Source organism: Lissotriton vulgaris, chromosome 1_1, assembly GCF_964263255.1.
Source record: "Lissotriton vulgaris chromosome 1_1, aLisVul1.2, whole genome shotgun sequence".
Lineage (NCBI taxonomy): Eukaryota > Metazoa > Chordata > Amphibia > Caudata > Salamandridae > Lissotriton > Lissotriton vulgaris.
The window spans coordinates 1,517,374,912-1,517,397,928 of NC_141685.1; the positions used below are offsets into that span (position 1 = coordinate 1,517,374,912).

A 23,017-nucleotide genomic window follows, 5' to 3' on the forward strand; every position below is an offset into this window, starting at 1 on the left:
TGTACTTCTTTACAAGAATTTTTTTCGCAAAACAAATGTATTCAACAATTCTAGAACAACATGCCAAATGGGCAATCATATAACATATGGTTTTGAATTTGTACTTTTACTGTGCAATTTCATCTGCACTTGTATTCAACAATTTTCAATACACCATGACGTTACAATTCCCATGTGGTATTTATCAGTCCCAATGCATTTCGGGATGACCCTTCGTCAGGGACACTGAAAATAACAAATCTATTGGAATACTTGTCATCACAATAGTATTAACAGCTCATAATAAAAACATGAAATCAATTTGTGCTAGCCCCTTAGGGATATACCTCGAACCGCAAATAAATATTTAAACTGGTTAAGAAGAATGTATCGTAAGATTCAAGCTATGCGTATAACATGGTGAAAAGCCCCAATCAAAGAAAAAAAAACATAAGAAGTGAACAAGTGAGGCCGCCATCTAAGTCCAACTATTTATAAGTGTCCAATACCATGCCCATTATAGCCCCAGTGGTACACTATAAAAACAGATAAACCAACACATCTCACCTATCCATGGACTGGGCGCGCACAATATTTGACTGAGAATAAAGACAAATACGAGTCAACACTGTTGAACGTGAATTACACTGGCACGTATTGCGAAAGTAGATTAAAAGTAAAACTCCCGTAGCATGCAAGCTTGCATTGCTATGTCTGGACCACAACCGATATGCTATACCCCATGAGCAATAAGATGAATTCTTAATGAGGGATCTAGTGCAGAACAACCACTGTGGAAAAAAAACGGCTATGAAGATCAATATCGAAGCCTCAGTTGTAGTGCTTCTATCATTTGCCTTACTACTGATCTATAGGCAACGGATGGCTACAAGAGTTACCTTATGAATTGTGGATGTCCCATTCACCAAAATAGTTGCCAGCTGCAAAATAAATGAAAGCCCGTTGAGTCTTAACTATACCCTACCGTACGAAAAAACAAAAAGGTGGAAATGTCATCATTCTCTTATGCGAAAGAGACTTAGACTTACTTTTGGGCCTTAGTTGATTCAATCAGGTACTATGCTCCGCATCCAAACCATCAAACGCGGAAGTGCAGTGACGTATCTATTTATAACGTGAAGGAAAGTCGTGCGTGAAGATAGAAAGTGGACTTTCCTTCATACGTCTATTTCATAAATGTGCCAGTGATTTAAACTACACAAAATAAGTGCGAGATGTCTACTAAATGCATCCTGCCCAATCTGTGAAAAACAAGAAAAATACGGAGCATGTCCCCAAAGTATGCATCCATAAACTGAATTAAAATGCTTACCGTCATCCCGGTTAGAACCTGCATGATTCATGATTAATGTGATGAAGGAGGAATTACGGGCATGGCCAACATGGATGCCGTTCTGAAACCAAAAGCAGAAAGGGTGCCTATCTTGCATGATTGACCACCCACATTCACATAAGTGAGAATAACTGGAGCCTAGCTGAGCTTGAATTTTAAGCATACATTGTTCTTGTACATGTCGGTCACGAAGAAAAGGATAATGCTGATTAATAGTCTGTAAGAGAGGGATGGCAATATATTCCTAAAAACACAAGATAAAACAAAATCAATAAAAGCATGCCATTTTCAATTTATCGTTGAGTCCAGATGTATGAGTGTGTGTAAAGTCTTAATCCAGTACGTCTCCATCTGTGCTAAATGTTTGTGTAGACCTATATGTGGTTTAACTAATGTTTTCTCCAATATAGTGAATCGTAGTTGAGGTATGGTGTGTTTCTGCTTTATCCAGTGCATGGCTAAGCAGGATTTAGTACTAGCAGTTCTGATGGTACTCTTGTGTTCGGTAACCCTCACCTTGATTTTACGTGAAGTTCGCCCCACATACACCAGCCCACAAGGGCATTTGATAGCATACACTACCATCTCGGAGTTGCAGTCACTGGTGTGCCTGAGTTTTATGGTTCTTCCCGAGTGTGGATGCGTGAACGTGTTACCTACGATCACATTTCCACAGTGTCCGCAATTGTGACATTTACGCATGCCTAAATGTTTAGTCTGCAGTGTGTCAGTCCCACGTGTCTTTAATAACTCTCGTAGATTCTTTGACCGCAAATATGCAAACAGCGGCTTGGCCATGAAAACTTCCTTGAGATCCGGATATTGTTCAATAATTTCCCAGCTTGTTTAATGGTAGCTGCTGCTGTAGAGTAGGTGTGTGTGGTGCCAGGACGGGCAGGGTGAGCCAGCGCTAGGCTGAATGGGACATCTGCATTTGGAGTAGTGGGAGGAGAAGTTCCTGGTCCCTGAATAGGTCTGTGCCTAGCCTGTACACTACTGGCTCCGCCCCCTGTGGTGTGTCTTATCACCGATCCCCCACCTGACAACGGGGAAGAGGAGCCCAGTAAACAGAGAGCTCCAAAAAAAAAAACAACCAGTTGGGCCTGGCTCCCCAAGCCCTGTGCCAGCGCAGACAAAACAGAAATGCAATATAAATATAGGGGTCTGTGACCCCATGAAAAGGGTGTGCTTTTGTGTCCTTATAGAGGACTGCTGCTGGGCCCCAGGAGAAATCGCCACGAGGGACTGCCTCCCTGCTGGAGGGACCTGTGTGCTGGCCTGCCTGGGCCCCGCCTTTGCCCCCTGGTACTTTGGACCTGAGCGCTCTGTGTGCGCTGAAATAACTCTCCCAGGACAGGGAGAGTGCTGAGGCTTCTCAGCGCGGAGCTGCAACCAATTTAGCGGGAATCCAGACATGGGAATCCCTCCGCATTTTTACTGATCTGGCGGGAGCCCAGCCTGCATTGGAGATTACTTGAGACCGGGTGCCCACCCCGCTTGTGTGCTTATTTAGCGGGTGCCCACCCCGCTTTATGCATATTTTAAAAGCGGGTGCCCACCCCGCATTGTGGTGCCCATGCCCACACCGCAATGCGGTGCCCATGGCGGGTGCCCACACCATTTTATGCATATTTTAAAAGCGGGTGCCCACCCCGCATTGTGGTGCCGATGGCGAGTGCCCACCCGGCAATTGTCTTTATTTTATGGTGGGTGCCCCGCACTTCTGAAGAGAAATCACCGCTGCGGCCGACCCGACAAGAAGAGCCCCGCTGAGCGCCATAACCAGGATGCCAGGCAAGTTGCTTGACACTGGTCAGAGCCAACGAGCGGAGGCTGCTGCGGCTGCCAATAGCGATTCAGAAAAGGGGGTGGTGATGAACAGAGTGTCTGAATTAAGCAGACCACTCTTACCCTGTCCAAAGATCAGGGCTTGATCCTTCACCGTTATTTATCTCACTGCACAATCCCAGCTCAGAACCTGGTTATATGCAAATCAGTCTGTCCCTGGCCCAGTGCATCATGGGAACAGGGCAGACTAAACTACCAAGCCAATTCTTCACCAGAAAGGAGACAAGCTACCGGGGACCGGTTTCTGGCATTTCAGCCGTCTTCGGCCCGGCTTGCTTGAATCCTGATGGTGCAGTGAGAAAGGGACTCATGTCTGAGTATACCCTGCCACACCTGAAGCAAGCCGGGCCGAAGACGGCTGAAATGCCAGAAACCGGTCCCCGGTAGCTTGTTTCCTTCCCAGTATGAGAATTGGCTTGAAAACTGGGGCAGGAACAGACTAATTTGCATGTAGCCAGGTTCTGAGCTGGGATGGTGCAGTGAGCTAAAAAAACGGTGATGGATCCCTGATCTTTGGACTGGGTAAGAGTGGTCTGCTTAATTCAGACACTCTGTTCATCACCACCCCCCTTTTCTGAATCGCGGCTGCCAATAGCAGCGCGGCTGACCGGAAGTGCAGGCCAAGCGATAGCCTGCTGCTGAGCAGGGCTCCCGTGAGCTGGGGAGAGCCCTGCGTGTGGTTAGTTCAGGGGACCCAGCAGGAGACCACAGGAGAAGCCGGGAGGAGTCCAGGAGAACCCCGGTGAGTGGGTTGCGTGGCATGAGCGGCTGGGGGAGGTTTGAGGCACATTGTTGGTGCCTGCCCCCTCCATTGCACATGGTCAGAGCTCCCTGAGGTACTGTGAGTGCCAGTGCTGTTTTCCTTCACAGCTGCACCGCCGTTTCAGGCAGCTGCACCAAGGGGGCACTTATTTTAAGAGTGCCGGAGTGGGGCTCAGGCAGCACAGTGGTGCTAGGCCTTTTTCACAGCAGCTCAGCATCAGCGTGGGCAGCTGCAAAGTTTGGCCGCATTTGGTTTTCATGGTCCCAGTGCGGCCCTCGGGGCACAGTGAGTGCCAGTGCCTGCCTTTATTTTCACAGCTGCACCACCAGTTAGCAGCAGCTGCAACGTGAGGGCACATTTGTTATAAAGTCCCATTGAGGACCCAGGAGGCACAGTAGTGCCAGCACCATTCTTTTCTTTTGGGCATTTTGTTTATAATGAGAAGAAAGGGGCGAGTTACCATCCTGCCCTGCCCCAGCGCTTTGCGCACTGTGCTTCGCTGCATTTGCAGCTGTGCCCTGATAATTTGTCATGTTTTAAATTTGTAGAAAACCCCTGAAGAAGTGCCAGGAAGGGCACGAAATGCATTGGGTAATGGAAAGGATCTAATTGAAGAATATCTATGTAACATTCTGTGCTATAGAATAAGGCTCGTAATGGCATGTCTACAGCATTAAGGATTATATGTGAACATAGTGGGTCCACCATGTGACTGAATAAACCATGAACAAGGCTATAGATGGAATGGCGAAATATGAAATAAACATTTGTGATGAACTTGATCAACTTTTGGCATCTTTGTTATGCACCAATAACGCAGTGCGTCCGGGGTGGGGTGTTAATTAAACGCCCCACTGTTTTCAGTGATTTCACAATTACGTGGTTGGGCAGTCCACGATCCTGGGCCGGCACACTACAGAGTAAAAAATTGGTGTACACCCTGTCACTGCTTTTGTGTGATTTACCATTGTTCTGTCTACCCGACGAGTTGCACCCATTGATTAAGGAATATCAACCATCAAAAGGATTTCGTCACAAGCTGGACTATTTTCACATCCTACTTCGATAGTGATCAGTACGGACTACTTTTTCAGAGCAAACAGCGAATGAATATTGGCTGAACTTATGGTTAAATTTGAGCTGTGAGATGTTTAGTATTATACATACAACATAACTTAATTAGTGAAGATTTAATGCTTGGAGTGATCAACGATTGATGATGACATCTATGGGAGGGCGGGGAATTCTATATTTAAATGTCCAAGATTGGGTTTGAAACACATGTGCTGTTTATACCTTTCAGGAGTGGGGACACATCATACTATTTAAAAACGTGTAAGTGGTTAACATACACAGACAGTGAACACTAAATATGTGAATGATGGAATCGTATATCGCGACAAAAAAAAAAACGTTCCACATTAGCCTTTTTGAGAACAACAACAGTGCAATATGGGCTTTGTAGTTTAAGTATTGAGTGGGCGGGAACTGAATGGACACGAGCAGGCGGGAGCACAAGGCAGGTGTTTATAATTGAAGGAGCGAGTCTGGTATTCACTATGTGCTTGAAAACGAGAAGAGACAGACATTGAACACTCGAGGTACAGGTGGTTTGATTTATTTTGAAGGGAGTGATAGTAGCGAAAGAGAAGGGTGTTTTCTTACTGACAAGCGAGCGAAGTTGGGAGTGTTTTGATTATTGGGAAAGTAAGTGGGCAAGGAAGAAGGGGACATTTAACAAGTGAAATCTATTATTTATGAATTCTGCGGGCAAATCGTTGATGAAGGGGTGAGCTTAGTCTTAAGCATGTTTATTTGACATGGTGTTCATTGATTGTAAAATTTAGTAAATCTAAGTTATCTCAAGACATAACTTAACAGTCATGTTTTAAATTTGTAGAGAACCCCTGACGGAGTGCCAGGAAGGGCACGAAATGCATTGGGTAATTGAAAGGATCTAATTGAAGAATATCTATGTAACATTCCGCCAAACTCCAGAAGAGACTCCAGCGGATCCAGAACGCCTCAGCACGACTCATCCTGGACATCCCCCGTCGCAGCCACATCTCTGGACACCTGAGAGATCTGCACTGGCTCCCGGTCAACAAAAGAATCACCTTCCGTCTCCTCACCCACGCACACAAAGCCCTACACAGCCAAGGCCCAGGATACCTCAACTGCCGCCTCAACTTCTACGCTCCCAAACGCCAGCTTCGCTCGACCAGCCATGCCCTCGCCGCCGTCCCCCGCATCCGTAGAACCACCACAGGGGGGACGGTCCTTCTCCTACCTCGCCGCCAAGACTTGGAACTCCCTCCCCACCCACCTTAGCCTGACCCAGGACCACCTCGCCTTCAGGAAGCAACTCAAGACCTGGCTGTTCGAGCAGTAACAGACCCCCCCCCCCCCCAGCGCCTTGAGACCCTCTGGGTAAGTAGTGCGCTATATAAATTCGATGATTGATTGATTCTGTGCTATAGAATAAGGCTCGTAATGGCATGTCTACAGCATTAAGGATTATATGTGAACATAGTGGGTCCACCATGTGACAGAATAAACCATGAATAAGGCTATAGATGGAATGGCGAAATATGAGGTAAACATTCATGATGAACTTGATCAACTTTTGACATCTTTGTTATGCACCAATAATGCAGTGCGTCTGGGTGGGGTGTTAATTAAAAGCCCCACTGTTTTCCCTGATAATTTGGGACATAGAGCATTTGAGCCCCAGTGGAAGGCCAGTTGGCCTGGGGTCATAGGTGGGATGGAGAAAGGGCGCAGGGCCCCAAGGTTATGTACGCACCTTGTAGTAGTGTTACTGTGGTGCACTACTGAGTTCCTGCCTAATATGTTTATGCACCCTGACTGATGCTTATGAGGTGATTGCATAATGTGTTTATGCTGGCGATACCTAATGCGTAATGTGTTTATGCTTATGAGGTTATTGCATAACTTGTTTATGCTGGTGAGGCCTAATGCGTAATGTGTTTATGATAATGAGGTTTGGGCCCAATGTGTTTATGCCTAATGTCATGCTATGATTATTTAGGATGGTGTCTAATGCTTATGTAATAATGCTGAGGTAATTATTCCAGTAGTTACTGGTAATGTTTTATAATTATTTACCTGTTCTGATGGTTCTGACAGTGGCCCAAATGGCCCTGTCCTGTATATAATCCCCTGTGAAAAGTGCTTAGTGCCAGTTGGCACAGTGTAAATGTGTGATTATGTTTCCAATGTGTTTATGATAATGCAAAGACAATTTTTATATAACCTTGTGTGGAGTTCCTTTTGTGGTGTGCCTAGTGTGTTGCTGCTGTGTGTGTGTGTTGAGCAAACGCTTTACACATTGCCTCTAGGATGAACCTGACTGCTCTTGCCAAGCTACCAAGGGGGTGAGCAGGGGTTATCTTCAGCATGCAACTCCCTTGCCCTGACTAGAGTGGTGGTTTCTGCCTGGCTTTGGCGCAAGCCTTAGCCAACCAGAAATCCCATTTCAAACAACAGAACAGAAGAACACACAAAGAGCAGTTATCACACCAGCATCTGAATCACTTTAATGGTAGTGAACATTTGGGAATATTCCAAATCTTGTCTGCTCTCACTATTTCTTACACAGCATATATTCACAAAATACTAAGTCTAGGGACCTTTTAGTCAGAGACCCCTGGGTTTTACTGTTGGGCACCCACAAGCAATCTGACTAAGTCCCTGCTGGCATGGGAAATATGCAACCAAAAAAAGGTAAGTAGGTTTAATTATACTGTGGTAATAATAATTACTGAAGAATTATATATTGCAGACAGACTCAGGGAGATATACTGGTCTTGTGTAGAACAATGACCTGTGCAACTCTGGATAGAGCTAGACATGAGAGAGGCAAAGGCACAGAACATCAACAAACAGTAAATGAGCAAATAATGGTCAGTAACCTAGTCAGTTTAATCAGTTGTGGGCGGTCAACATTTGGAACTGAGAAAGCATTGTGTGGCAACTGGCTGAACAGATGTGTTTCGAGCTGTCTCAAAGTGAAGAGTGAGTTTTCCTACAGTTGTAGGTAAAGAGTTCCAAACAGGAATCGCTCCCCCAGAGAACAATTATTTCCTTGCTAGTGAAAATTGAAAAAAATAGCTCCCAGCAGCTGACAGTGATTTCTTCTTAGATTCTCTGGATCTTAATAGGAAGGACTGTATTCAAGAGTAGGGAGCCAGTGGAGGTCGCAAAGAATGTGAGTGTTGCAACAGAGATCATTTTACATTATGAACTGGTATAGCTACTCTATGAAAGATATATTTGATTGAACTCAGCATAACTGTGGAACTCTGTCTAACATGGAGCTTCAAGAGTCGAATCTTCATATTACAAGTGCTGTGTTTTCTTCAGTATATGCAGATGAAAATGCACTGCTTCAGTTAACCTGTTAATGTGTGAGACAAGTGTGTCAGCCAGAACAATAGTGAATGCCAATTATCTAACTGACAGTGAAATAGAAACAGTAAAACCTTCAAGATTTAAAAAGTTGAGAAGACTCACTCATTTTTAAAAATTATGATAGCAGAAGGAGTTTTTCCCCCCAAGTTTAAAAGGACATAACTGTCTCATTTAGAAATTGAGTCTGGCAAAACAGGTTTATAGGATGTCGATGTCAGGGAGTAATGAGTATTTGAGGTTTTTAGATACAATGAGTATCATCAGGGTATTGATGCAGTTTTAAGCCAGTCTCATTATTATGTCCAGTCTTTCAGGATCCCACATCATTGAGGCTTTAAGGTTCAGGGGAGGGTAGAGCAAGAGTGAACAGCAGAGCGGAGCTCCCAGTGGCAGGAAAAAAAGGAGACTTAAGTTTCTCTGCACTTGTGAATCTCTGTGCAGTGAGGAAGGAGCATGAAAGACCGAAGGCAGTAACGAGCAAGTGACCTATTCAGCAGAAGAGAGGAGGAAGAAGCAAAAGAGGGAAGGGGGGCAGCAGCTATGCCATGCAAGATCGAGGAATAGGCAATACAAGAAGAAAATGGTGTTTGGCGCCCAAAGTCCAGGAGTGTCAAGACATTGGGGCAGTCAACAATAGGATGCGCAAAGCCTCTAAATAAATCATGAAATAACTTGCCAGTAAGTATCCATTCGAACCAAAGCAACATCATTACAGTAAATGTCCCCAGCTTAGCATCATAAGTCGCTTCACTCCTTCACTGGCCTTGTAAACCTTTGTATGGTGCTATGGCAGCTAGTGGTAATTTGAAAGTGCTGAATCCTTTCCGGAAACCAGCAAGCTCCTGAATGTAGCAGCATGGTGTGCAAGCCCCTCTTCTACACAGACGACATGCAACTCATAACCTCCTTCTCGCACAAGGCCCCCCAATATAAGAAACACATTTACCACCTGCATAACTGAAGTTGTTAACTGAATAAAAACCAAATGTCCCAAGCTCAACACCAACAAGGCAGTAGTAGTGATCTTTGGCAAAAACAACTCCCCATGAGACTCAAAGTAGTGATCAGTTGAACTTTGAGCCCACACCCAGAACTCATGCCAGGAACCGTGAAAACATCATTGACAGCATGTTGGACATGACTGCACAAGTAAATGCCATCACTGTGTTCTACTTCCAGACTCTGAAGAGGCTGAGGAAGATCTTTAAATGGCTCCCAAGGAACACTAGTCACCAGCAAGTTGGACTATGGAAACACCCTCTAGGACGGGATTACCAAGCAACTCACTAGAAGCCTAGAAACCATCCAGACCTCAGCAGCCAGATTCATACTCAAGCTCCCACACAGAATGACATCACACCACACCTCAGGGAACTACTGGATCTGAAACACAGAAGAGCTCAATTCACAGTTCTCACACACACATTCACGGTGGTACACAACTCAGGCCCCACCTACCTGAACAGTCACATCTCCTTCCACCAACCACCCAAACACCTCCACTCTGCTGGATGCCTACTTGCACAAATTCCCACACATACACAGAACTAGATCAGTAGGCTGAGCATTCTCTTACGCTCTAAAGCTTGTAACGACCTCCCACTACACATCAGAGCTTTCTCCTCACTTATTAAATTTGGTAAGAAGCTGAAGACCTGAATTTTAAATTAGCCTCTCTACGATGGGTCGGCTAGGGCATATAAACGTACTCAGCGCCAGGATACTCTTCGGGTGATAGTACACTTTATAAATACACATAACCTAACCCTATCCAGGCTACCTCAGTGATATGCGTGTGAAGTCGCATAGAGGTCACCTCATACTAGACGAACCAGAGTGCGATTCACATTCCCATGTCCGACCCCAGGATCAGGTAAGCGGGGTCAGCTAAACTAAGTTCTTAGCCCCACTAAGGGCAGGGCGAAGAGCTGCCATCTCTGTCTCCAGCTTCTAACGAGCCATGCTTCAGCCCACAGATACAGGTTTTCAGTAGTGAAAGAGGCTGATATAGATGTTTCTTTTTTAAGGGACTGCAACAGAAAGTTTTACAATGTGATAAAAGGGAAAATTGGAATAAAATAGCATTGGTCCTCATGCGCTCTAGACTAGCCAATCAAAATTCGGTAGTTATGGCTTACATCAGTAAATTCCTCAGACTAAAAATTTGAAATATAGTTGTATGTTTTCCCGACAGTCCACCATTTAATAGGTTACCAAATGATTAGTGCACCAAATTTTAGTCATGTGCTAATGCTACTTTATTGTGCACATCTCCTAGGAAGGCTCCCTTGTATTTGTTATTGTCAGACTTGAACCTGTCCGGACATTTCCTTAGTTATTGCTGCAGGATTTATGCTAATCTGTTTGATACATACAACAAAATAAAAAGGTTGTAAAAAAAAAAAAAATCTCCAAATGCTCGATTACTTCTTTAGGTTGCAAGGTAATACTGATGAGGGCTGTGACGGCTGGCATCAATGCATAGCTAGCCCTATCTGTGCACAAAATGAAACCGTTTGTATGGGTCAGCAACAAAACGAGAGGGGTACACGAGGTGAAAAACATACCACTGACTCTTTGAAAAAAGTTCTGGCAGAGGGGTGTTTGAAACACCTAGACAGCGAAAGGGTTAAATGTCTGCTAGGAAATAAAAGTATGGAAAATTAAAAACACTGCCCCCGATCATCTAGTAGCTTCCTGAAAAATGCACACATTTTGTTCCAAAACCCAACCTTTTCTCGTCACACTAAAGCTTTACGTTTTTCTAAATATATTTTCCTCACCAAAACACCAGAAATCCTTTTTTAATAATTCACCAACTACTGAAGATTTTCTTCTTAAAATAAATTAGATCACTCGCCCACATTTTGTGACGTACTTCACCTCTCGCGTTGCTCCTTGCCAGCAACTGCTGTTGCTAGGATGACTCACCACAAATAATATGTGTGCAAGGTTTTTGTGTGATTCTTAAATCTGGTGTTTAAATGTGAGGGGCATATTTTACTCTACTGATAGACTTGATAGTCATAGGTCAAAGTTTAAAGGAGCCATAATTAACAATTTAGTTGGACTGCTGCAGATGCCAGAGCAGAGGTTTCACAGTGCCATGGAGGTCAAAGTATATCAATATTAGAGTGTGGTTGGGGGGAAGCTGGGGTGTATGAGCTTGGCAGGTTATCCATCAGGATCTGTTACAGTCAATCCGCCAACTGCCGAAATACTTAGTGGCCCATGGGTTTGTAGACCCCAGTACCAGGTCTGAGGACATGAAGGTGACCAACCAATCCAAACAACTATAAGCCTTGTGTAGGAAGCTATGGGGAGAAATGAGGCTGTGCCCTCAACCCACTAGGGGAGGAAAGTGGCTAGGAAAGAAAACCCCTCCGCCTAGTGCCCCCCCCGGGGACGTCTGCTTCGGAAAGAGCAATGGCGAGTGGATGAGGACTGGAGAGCCTCAGGGTGGGGATGCCGCTGCTACTGCCCAGCGGTAGCTCAGCAACAGGAGAGAAAGAGGTAAAAAACACCAAGTGTACCTGGGACAACTGATGGCCCCGAGGTAAGAGTGGAGATGGGAACAGAGGTGTCAGCTTGCAGGAGGGCCTAAGTGCCTGAGACAGCTGAGGGTAAACTGAAAATTGGTGGTGGAGTGTACAGAACTGAGAAGAAAAACAAAATAACATGGACTACAGAAAGAGGAACTATTGTTTTTATGGACAGTGGGCCATTTTTCACCCACTGTGGTCATAAGCAGCATTCGAGGATAGTGTCCGAAGAGCAGAGGCAGTGAGGTAAATAACGTAATCGAAGAGGATACTGAGAGTATACCATAACCCGTAGTTTCCTTTCTATTAGCGAGTATATTTGAACAAGTGTCACCCAGATGTCACACCAAAAATCAGTTAAACAATTTGTATTTTTTATTAAGTTTCAAACATCTCAGAATTATACAAGCGATATCAACCATGATGTAAGGTAATGACAATATTACAGGATCAGTTATACATCAAGACTCAGCGCTGTGGTACATACTCTGCTGTTAATGATAAGGGGGGCATGGGATAAAGCAAAGCTGTCACTCAGCAGTAACATGATGAAGCATTTGGAATCAGGGTAACGAAATACAAGCCACTGGCATGCAGTAGTAGACAGAAATGATCAGCCATTTTTCAGGAGTTAGAAGAGTATGGATTATCCGGAGTCTCCGGGTGCCAAGTGCGCAGCTTCTGCAATATTTTGCACTTGTTCTCCTGTATCCATCCGGGCACAAAGATACAATTCAAGGGATGTCCAAATATTCCTAGTGTGGGAGCGCACCGGCATTTGTTACCAAAATGCATTAAATTGCTCCTGACAATAGACTGCGTCTTTGATCAGTCAGCCGCAAGCTGCAGTGCGCACCTGCCCCACCTCATCACACCTCTCCGCTTGGCAAGCAATAGGAGTGCTGTCAATTTACGCACATCACAGGGTACCTCTTTTACACATCCTAACAGTGCAACTTGAGAAGTGCGCTCCTAATGTGTGTCCCGTAATTTCATCAATCATCACAAATAGCTTAGGCCAATAGATCACCATGGCCGGACTTTCCCAGGTAAGTTGTAGAAAGCCAGCACTGGGCACGGAGCAGTGCACACAGCGCGTATCGGCAATTAAGTCTATTCTGAACAGGCTATTTAGAGTGCGGTAGAGACGTAGGAAATTTTTTAAATGCAAAAGGTGTAGTCTATAGTTAGGGGAAAGCGTGCAAGCTTGAGCGCAACAATACCGCCACTGTTCATCCGTGAAAGGAGGGGATATGTCTGCATACCATGCGCCCCTTCTCACTGGGATCGGCGCAGAACTCTGCATATAGTCGTTTTTAGGTCTCGCCTAAGTCAGTGCATGCGCTGCTCTGCGAGACATTTAGTGTGCGGGTTTTCAAAGTGCTACACACGCTTTTGCTGGCCTCAAGCAAGAGGTTACGCGTGCAGCCGCCATCTGCCTTTCCGTCATGCCTCATTAAGCACACTGCTTTCGGCACCCTTACAGCGGGAACACTTTCACTTTTTCCTGCTGCGCGCACGCATCACTCGCGTGCTGTCATGGCTCATTAACGAGTGATCACTTTCACGTCTTCTGGTTCAGCACTGCACACACGCCTCGCTTCAATTCCCCTCCCCCTCCCTCAACACAGAGCGAGCCTCGCGCTTGTTTTTAACTTTCAGCGCGCATTCTTGTTCTTCTCACATCACCTAGCTCTTTACCCCCATAAGGTTCACCCCTCCTCAGTCTTTTCGTCCCTCTCCTCATCTAGCCCTCCTCTGCGCCTGCCTCTCTTTTTCAGCAAAGAGTGTGATTGGCTGTTTAGGCCCAAACACACCGTGCACGCTGTCAACAGCCTCCCCTCCCATTGCTTCGTCTGCCTCGTTCCGCCCCCTCCCATGACCCTCTCTCCTTTCCCTTCTCCGAGTGCCCCCCTGATGCTATAGCTCCCACCTCTCCCTCCCACGCCCCGCCCAGTGCATCCCTCTCTCCGCCCCTTCTTCCCTTCACCCCACCGCCCTCCTTCCTCAGCTGAGACTGAGAGAACGGCGTGTAAAACTCTTTATACTCCCTCCTGTACTCGGGTAAAAGGATGTACTCCCTCAGGAATAGTGACCTTCTTCTCCCATCCCTGGTGTGCATCCCCGCTGCGATCCTTAGGGGTTACATACCTAGCCAGCAGCGTTAGTCTCACCGTCAAGGTTAGCTGTTTTAAACTTGTGTGTTTGTGTGTTGCCCCCGAACCTCAGGCGTGGTCAGTCCTGGTACCTGAATAAAGACCTGTCTCAATAAGTAGCCACTTGGCCATGGAGTTTGTGCGCATTCCTTCCTTCTGACTGTTCATCTCTTTCTCTCAGTGACTCTCAGCCCCGAGGCAGTATCTGTCTTTGTGGCTCCCAGGGCAGTATTTGGCTGCCTGAACATTGCATTGCTTTGTGTCTCCTTGCATAGCTTGGCTCTGGGCTGCATCTGCCTTTGTCTATCCGTGGGGCAGGATTTGGCTGCCTTGTCCCTGCTGCCCTTGGGCAGTTTGTTTACCCCCAAGGGCAGTATTTGGTTGTCTGGGCAGTAGCTGTGTTTGCCTACACAGTATATTTCCTAGTGACTCCCTGGGGAGCATTTCATTTTCTGATTGCCTGTCTCTTCAAGACGCCTTTCCTCCTAGAGTGAGGGGGGCTGCTTTTTGATGTTTGATTTAAAAAAAAAAATACCAATAAAAGAATAATCAATATGTTTTAAACAGTTGTTTGTCAATTGCACTGAGCTTGGGTCATCTCCCGCATGATGTCATATAAATCAATGTCATACTGATTAATCTTGCTGCCTAGGAAAGTTTTTCCCATTCGCCCCGTACTATGTAAATGTACTCAATGGACGGCGCGTGCCATGTCGGATCTGTCCCCTGTCTACATCCGGTTGATAATTGAGGCTACATCTGGCGTGAGCCCCTCCTGGAGGCGCGTGCCATGTCGGATCTGTCCCCTGTCTACATCCGGCTGATAATTGAGGCTACATCTGGCGTGAGCCCCTCCTGGAGGCCCCGGGGTAGACTGCACTACATCGGTCCTACATTCCTGTCCCACCTGGATTCGTCATACTGAGCAGTGAGGAGTGCTGGTGCTCCTGAAATTGGGAGGGGGTGATTGTTGGCTGTTTACCCCCCATACACACACTGGGCCTGCCACTTCACAGCACATACATGGTAGAAGTTACTTGTCCATTGCGCCCTCCCGCACTACGGATCCTGGAGTGCAGCACTGTTCTAGCATTGTGGTAGCAGCACACAATATATTAGCCCTGTAGTCTGTAGACCCCACGCAGCTTCTATAAACCTCCTCTGTTGAGCAACTTTGATCCAGCGCGGTGGGCGTCTCCTAAAATGGCAGCATAGCTGGGAGTCTGCATAAACTGCTTAGTGGTTGGCGATAGAGACCGGTCTCTCTTCTTCGCTACGCTATTTTCGGTGGCTTTGGGGACACGCTGCAGCTTCTATTGTGGCACTGTGTTCGGACTGAGCACTCACCACATACTGAACGAAATGTTATTCCATCTTCATCAGACTCTGGATTGACTTGCGCACTGCGCAAACTACGGAGGGAGATCCCTGCATCAACTGGGCTCAGCACGCATATCGGAGACAATGGGCAAACCAGATAAATCGCAACCAAAGATCAACTTCGAGCAGCGAAAGTCCAGACGCAACGATGATGCAGCAGAGTCTGCATTGTCGGACACCCACCGCCCAGCAGATGATACTATTGGGGACATCAAGTCTATCATTGCATCAATGCAGAAAGGTTTAACAGCAATAGACCCAAAAATAGACACTATAGCTTATAGAATGGATAGGATATCAGAGCGAGTTGATAAATATGCAGAGCGCCTAGACATGGCCAAGCTCCGCATCATGAAATCTGAGGAGGCCCAATCGGACTTCAATGCTGCAAATAAAAATATGGAGAAAATTCTTATAACCGTCCAGGGTAGGGCTGAGTACTCAAAAGGCGAGATCAAGGTAGAGCAACCGCCGCATAATGGGCCTTCTGGAATCGACTGCGACGAGCAACTTGGAGCTGTTCATTGAAAAATTACTCACTACACTGCTGGGCCCCGAAGTTTTCTCGTCAATGTTTGTTGTGGAGAGGGCACATCGCTCAATTGGACATAAGCTGGCTCCTGGTGCTCCCCCACGCCTATCATAGCCAAACGTTTGAACTATAGGGACAGAGATGCTGCAATCCGCAGAGCAAGGGAGTTTGGCTTGTTGCAATATGAAGGCTCAAATCTCTCCCTCTACCCTGATTTTACTCTGAAAGTTCAAGAAGCCAGGAGGCAATTTGCGCCCGTGAAGTGCAAATTGCGAGAACTGAATATTGAATACGCAATACTTGATCCGGTGTGGCTCAGGGTGTGACCCCCGCTCCCTCCAGAAGGCCCTCTAAGAGTGGGGCAGAGCTGGCACATCTGCAAAGTTAAGAGAGAGCGGCACACTAGCAGATGTGGGGTCTGGTGGCTTAGACAAGAATGACTAGCAAGGAGTGAATGATGGGACAATCCTCAAGTGACGCTCAGTTGAATACTTGAAATATTTGCTATTTTTATGCAACTAATGTTGAAAACCAGCAGTGATTAACTCCCTATTCATGCACATATAGTGTATTTTTGTTTATTGCCCTTATCCGCTTGACCCTCTTAAGTGTTGTTCAGGAAATAGACCCACTGTTAGCATCCTGCAAAGGGAGTTCTTTGCCTTATGCTCCAGTGGCCTGGAATAGAGAAGGTCAAATGTTGGATTGCTGGGCAACATCTGCCCCAATGCGTAGCACACACTTTCTCATTGACATCACCATAAGTATTGGTGGAGTATTTGTTTTCTGTTTTTTCCATTTTAATTGTTTTTTTCTCAGGGAGGGATGGGAATCCGACTTTGCAGAGTTGGGGTTTGCAAGGAGTGGGTGGGTGAGGGGGGCATTGTGATTGTTTGGATCTGATGTTTTGTTACGGACTTTTTTATTGCAGGTCACATGCCGTTGTTTCTCCTTGAACTGGGTGGTGGTTGGGCCATTTGGGGGTACTCCCCTTTGGAAAGTTGGGGTAAGCAAGGCGTAGGAGGGGATAGGGTCGGGGTATTATTTGATTTTACTGTCTTTGCAGATCATCTACTCTTTCCTTTCATTGCCGAGTGGGGTGATGAGGGTGGCCACGGGTGGTGGGGATATTAATGGTTCTTTCAACGCATATGACCAGTACAAATACTGGTAAGACTCGGAATAAGCAGTTGCTCCTACTGACGTGGAATATCAGGGGGGTAAACGGTCACCGGATGGTGCAGAATATTTTGCATATCTTAAGCGTAGGAAGATCGACATCGCATTATTGCCGGAAACACACCTAAATTCTGGCAGTCAGTTACTCACGGATAGGGGTTATCAGGATCAATTCACGCTGCCTGCTTCACCTCCCATTCCAGGGGAGTATTGATGTGGATCAACCCTAGGTCAGGACTCCAGTTGGACTGCCTTGAGTCTGACCTAGCAGGCAGGTATGTTATTTCTAGATGCCATGGGCAGGGGTTGGATCTTCTCATTGTTCATTCTTATGGCCCGAATTATGATGACCCGTTGTATTACCCATGTTTTTTTTTTCCTTACCTAAGGCCTGCATGCCTTCAACAGTGCTATGGTGGTGGTGTTTACTTGCATTTTAGCATTTTAGACACTGATCTTGACCGTTCAAGAGGGGCCCCTTGTCCCCTATCGAATTCAGCCAAGGCCATACATGACAATCTTGTAATTGCAACTGACGGATGTTTGGAGAACCAGGTCTGACCAACGGGGTGGTTTCACACACTACTCAGTGCATCAAAACGTCCACTTGTGCATCGACTATTGGTTTATTTCACATGCTCTAATGCCTACAGTTCGAGATTGTGCTGTCCTACCTAGTTCATTCTCAGACCACTTGCCTATTCTCCCAACTATTTGTGCACCCTCTCGTGGCCTCCCTCCATTTTTGTGGGGATTTCCCCCTTATTCATTGCTGGATTCAGTTTTCAAAGCCGATTTGCACACTGCTATCTCAGAGTTTTTTTTACATTAACGTGGGCACGGTTGATTCCTTTGCTTCGGTTTGGGAGGCGTTCAAAGTTTACATTCGTGGGGTAGCCATTAGTAAACATGCGGGTGTCCACCGCTCTTTTAGAGACCAGCTTGCTTTGTTGGAAGAACGGCTGGCCGTTCTAGAGACCGAGCTGTCTGTCCATAATGATCCTGAGTTGCGGGAGCAGCTCAAGGCTGCTTTGGCTTACTTTCACGATGAGGCGGATTGTGAAGTTAAGCAAATGGGTAAATACGCTTCGGCTAGGGCCTATTGGGAATCAGATAGGCCAGGCTCAGTGCTTGCTGGTTTTGCTCGCCACAGATCAGAGACTAGACACATTGCAGAAGTACTTGATGAGGACAGCTCTATCCTGACAGAGCAGGATTTGATTAACAACCGATTTTGTTGCTACTATCAGGACCTGTACAGCTCCAAGATCACTCCTAGTGAGGAGGATATAGCACAATATGTTGAGTATACTGAATTACCTTGGTTGCAAAACTGGCACCAATAGTTTTTGATGCGCCCCATTGAGTCCTGGGAGTTCCGACTTGCCCTAAATTCCATGCGTGAGGGGGGTGCTCCTGGAATGGATGGGCTAACTGTCTCCTTTTACAAGGCTTTTAGTGATATTCTTATATCTCATATTGTTACCTTGTTTCAGGAAATGGGCGCAGATGGGAAAATGCCCCCTACCATGCACGAAGCACTGGTCATCACTTTGCTGAAGCCTGGCAAGGATCTCTGCAACTGTCCCTCTTATCGTCCACTGTCTCTACTCAATGTGGACAGTAACATTTTCGCTAAAGCTTTGGTTAATCTTCTCTCCCCACTACTGCCTCAACTGATTGGGCCGGATCAAGCTGGATTTATTCCCGGACGCATGCTCACCTATAATCTTCGCACAGTGTTCGGTGCCATTCAGCATGTTAGACCGGAGGTCAAGGCTGGGGCGTTTTTTTTGGACGCTGAAAAGGCCTTTGACTCCATAGAATGGCCGTTCATGCATGCAGTGTTGCGCCGTATGGTTGTTGGTGAGGTCTTTTTGCATCTCATTTCGGTGTTGTACAATTTACCTACAATATACCTACGGCTTGTGTGCGCACGGGTGAAAGAGTCTCCGTCCCATTTCAAATCTTGCGTGGCAACCTTCAGGGGTGCCCACTATCCCCCGATTGTATGCTGTGGCAGCTGAACCCCTGTTGATAGCGCTTCGGGAGTATCACAGACTTTGTTTCCTCGCTACAATTGAATCATCTCAGCCTATGCTGATGACATGCTTCTAGATGTCCGCAATCCTGAAACTCACCTTGCCCCGGTTATTCGGGATGTATTACACTTGGGAGGGTGGGAGGTGGGGGAGGGGGGACTTTCAGGCCTAAAAATTAATTGGCAAAAAACCACCACTGGGTCTGGGCCCCAACAGCAAGGCTGAGCCACGAATTACTATTGAACAAAGAGATGCCAATAGTGTCTCACTATTTTCTTTAGATCATAGAAACCATATGGATTATACACTATGGTCCATTGACACAGTTATGTCTGAATGAATCTTTTGTTTTATTTTTGAATTTTCTTTCTCAAAAAAGAGATTTGGTTATTATTTCACCAATTCATTATACAATACAAGACCTCCTATACACAATATATAAATTTGCACAATATTTACAAACAAACCTTTGTACAATTACAAAAATATATAGATTTCCTACATTCAAAAGCAATCATACCCTCATACATAAACAGCCATTCATATCTTAATACATATACATACACACTGGAATTGAAATATTCACAGTAAGCCATAAAAAATAATTTCTATCAATGAAGTTTTTGTTGAGAGAAAGTTTTAATTACTCCTTTTGTTTAGATGGCATAAATTGTCAATTTATGAATGGCTGTGTATGTATAATAATATCCAAATGTCTTATTTGAGAAAGAAAATTTAAAAATAAAACAAAAGATTCATTCAGACATAACTGTGTCAATGGACCATAGTGTACAATCCATATGGTTTCTATGATCTAAAGAAAATAGTGAGACAGTATTGGCATCTCTTTGTTCAATTCTAAAAATTAATTGGGACAAATCTATAATTTTTCCACAGACATCCGCAACTAAGCAAATCACACTTGACTTCCCACATCAGAACCGGATGCGCTACCTGGGTATTCAGGTTCATACCGATGCAGACTTGGTTCTGAAGGCGAACTATGGCAGGGCGATAGACAAACTTGGCGACAACATAGACCGGTGGATACGGCTTCAGCTCTCGGTGGCTGGGAGGGTCACTCTAATGAAGATAGTGGCACTTCCTTGCTTTCTTTTTGTTAACATTCCCATGGTAGTGCTTAAGCATCTGTTTCGTGAGGGTTATATGATTATACCACGCTAACCAGTACCACGCATGGCATTACCACGCGAATGTTACTTCGCAAGTGGCTTTAGCACGCAGCATTTTTGTACGCAGGATTATTCTACGGTAAAAAAACATCTTCGAAACATCTTACGTCCCTTAGGCACATATACATAATGATGGTGATAGGCTAAACAATTTGTGCATATTATTAGCGTTAGTAGGCTATATCCAGGGAAATGAGGCATGGAGAGGGGTCAGTCTACAGAAGGAAAGGAGAGAAACATTTCATACTTTTTAATCAGGGTAATTTTTATTTACAAAGATTTGTTTTCTTACCCGACACCTGCACGCCTTTTATCAGCAGCCCTTACTTCCACCAACCACAGAAACAAGCGTCAAAACACGTCTATGAAAATTAAAAAAGGACTTCTATATTGACGGACACGCTACGCTACGACGTTGTGGAGGCTCTTTCATTGATGACAGGGGCACTGAAGACCGTTTTTATGTAAGTTTTCTTCTTTTTTCCTATCCACTCGTTTTTTGGGGGGGGGGGGGGAAGGGGGGGAGACCCCCCTAGCCCCCCCCAAGCCCCCTCTTTTTTATTTGACCTTTAACTCGCATTCCTTTACTACGTATTTCGTAGTAAAGGAATGCGTGGTAAAGGTTATAGTGGTAACCACGCATGCGTTGTAAAGCATGCGTGGTTACTGAATTCGTGGAAACGGCTTCGTTGTAGTGGCTGTTTCCCGAGACATACACTACAGCGGGGAGGGACACAGTTTCATCACCGTATGCAAAGCGCACCGTGCTGAAAGTAAAAGTGTATCTGAAGGCCATGAACAGCGGGAGGAGGGTGAAATGGTTCATCGAATTACAGATGCCTAGCTCGGATGCTAAGTTTGTACTGCTTTGGCGCCCTCAAGTGGCCAAAAGGTGCTTCTAATGTGAAAAATTCAGCGATACTCGGTTTAAACCGGGTCAGCTGATTAGCAGTCGGTAGTGTAATATCGAGTAGAGGGCTACGCAAGAAACCAGGAGACGGGGAGGGAGGGATTTGTCTGGGGGGGGGGGGGAGGGAAGGATAGGGGTGTTGAGTTAACCATTTGTTGAAATCCCATGACACTGCAGCCTATGTATACAGAAGAGTATACTGGATATGTTACACTACATGAATGGCCTACCTGTACTGTAGATGGCTCTCCGTTTAGGAACCGACAAGAAGAAGTGGATTTGTGTGTTCAGAGGGGTAAAATAGAAAACACCAGCTGTTGCATTGTGGAGAATATATACTGTCATTGTTTGAAAAAAGCAGCTGTGAATAAAGAGTTAAAAAAAAAAAAAGACTGGATCCAGGAACTCTTGAGCAGTACCTCTAGGCGCCAGTAGGTGACATTGATCTGCTCTGTGTCTGTTCCACCTCGGCGCATTGACATTTTCTTGTGTGACTATTTCCGCATTAACAACACTGTGCCATGTCAGAACAAACGTTTGACCAGTGTGTTGCATCCTTTGGGATCTTTTAGGTGAAAAGCTCAGTTTGTAGAACGTGGAGGATGGGAGCGTCCCTGAAAAATGTGTGGCTGGAAAGACTCTCTACCAGAAAAAAGGTGTTACCAAAGGTAAGTAACTTGTTCTTCTGACAGAGACTTTTAACTGCAGATTCCTCACCTTAGAATAGATACTAAAGCAATACCTCCCCGGTTGTGGGTCTGCGATGTAGCTCAAACAGGCAAACTGCCAATCTCAACTGACCTGACTGTCCAAACAGGAGTGCCTCGTCAAAGTGTGGAGTGACACCTACATGTGAGCTTGACAGAGGTCCAGAACTAGTACCTTGAATGCTTACTGGTGGAAGAACTCCGGAGGCTGCTTTTAGCCAATGTGTAGTAGATCTTGAAGCACAGTGCAATCCATCAAGAGATGGTTCCTTTCTTTACCACCTTATTTTTTTTCACTCCAGAGAACCCAACGAAGAGTTGATCGTCCATCCGATGCTTTTTGGGGTGATCAATGAAGAAAGAAGAGTTCTCTTTGGGCCCAGGTGGTGGTGTTCCGCCTTCAAAATATGAAAAATGTAGGCAGCCTGATTTTCCGGCAGAAATGAAAGGGAGTGACCACCTTTGGCAGAAAAGAGGCACCCCCGATTTGATCGGGTAAAAGCTGGTGTACTGATTTTCAAGCTTGCTGACCCTTCTGGCCACTTGGTAGACTCCCTTTATTGTCATCAGGCTCAAAGGACAGGCTGTGCAAGGACTCAAAGGGAGAACACAAGAGGTATGTCAAAATTAACTCCCAGTGGGGTATAACAAAAGGGTTAGGAGGGAACAAATCTTGAAAGCCCTTTAGAAAATGCGCCACAACCAGTGATGTGAGCAGGGAGAGTTAACCTGGCAACCACAGAAAACCCGAAATAGCCAAGAGATAACCAATAACACTGCCAAGGGCAAGGCCTTGCGGGGCTAAAGAGAACAAAAACAGAAGAAACCTCAAAGGGAAATGCAGAAAGGGGGGTCCATTTGTTGTGAGGATCACCAAGCCACAAATTTGTCCAGATGGCAGGCATATACAGTTTTTGTTGAGGGACACTTGGCTGACTTTATGGCAGACCTTGGGAGAAAGATCAAAGTTCTTGTGAGCTTGCACGATGGGGATGTGG

The 23,017-nt window shown here is 45.7% G+C and overlaps 1 protein-coding gene across 2 annotated transcripts in view; it reads right to left on the minus strand.

Moving 5' to 3' along the window:
• The window catches only part of MOV10L1 (Mov10 like RNA helicase 1), a 1,040,774-nt gene that overhangs the window by 377,045 nt on the left and 640,712 nt on the right, over window positions 1-23,017 (minus strand). The gene's annotated exons all lie outside the window — the stretch shown is intronic.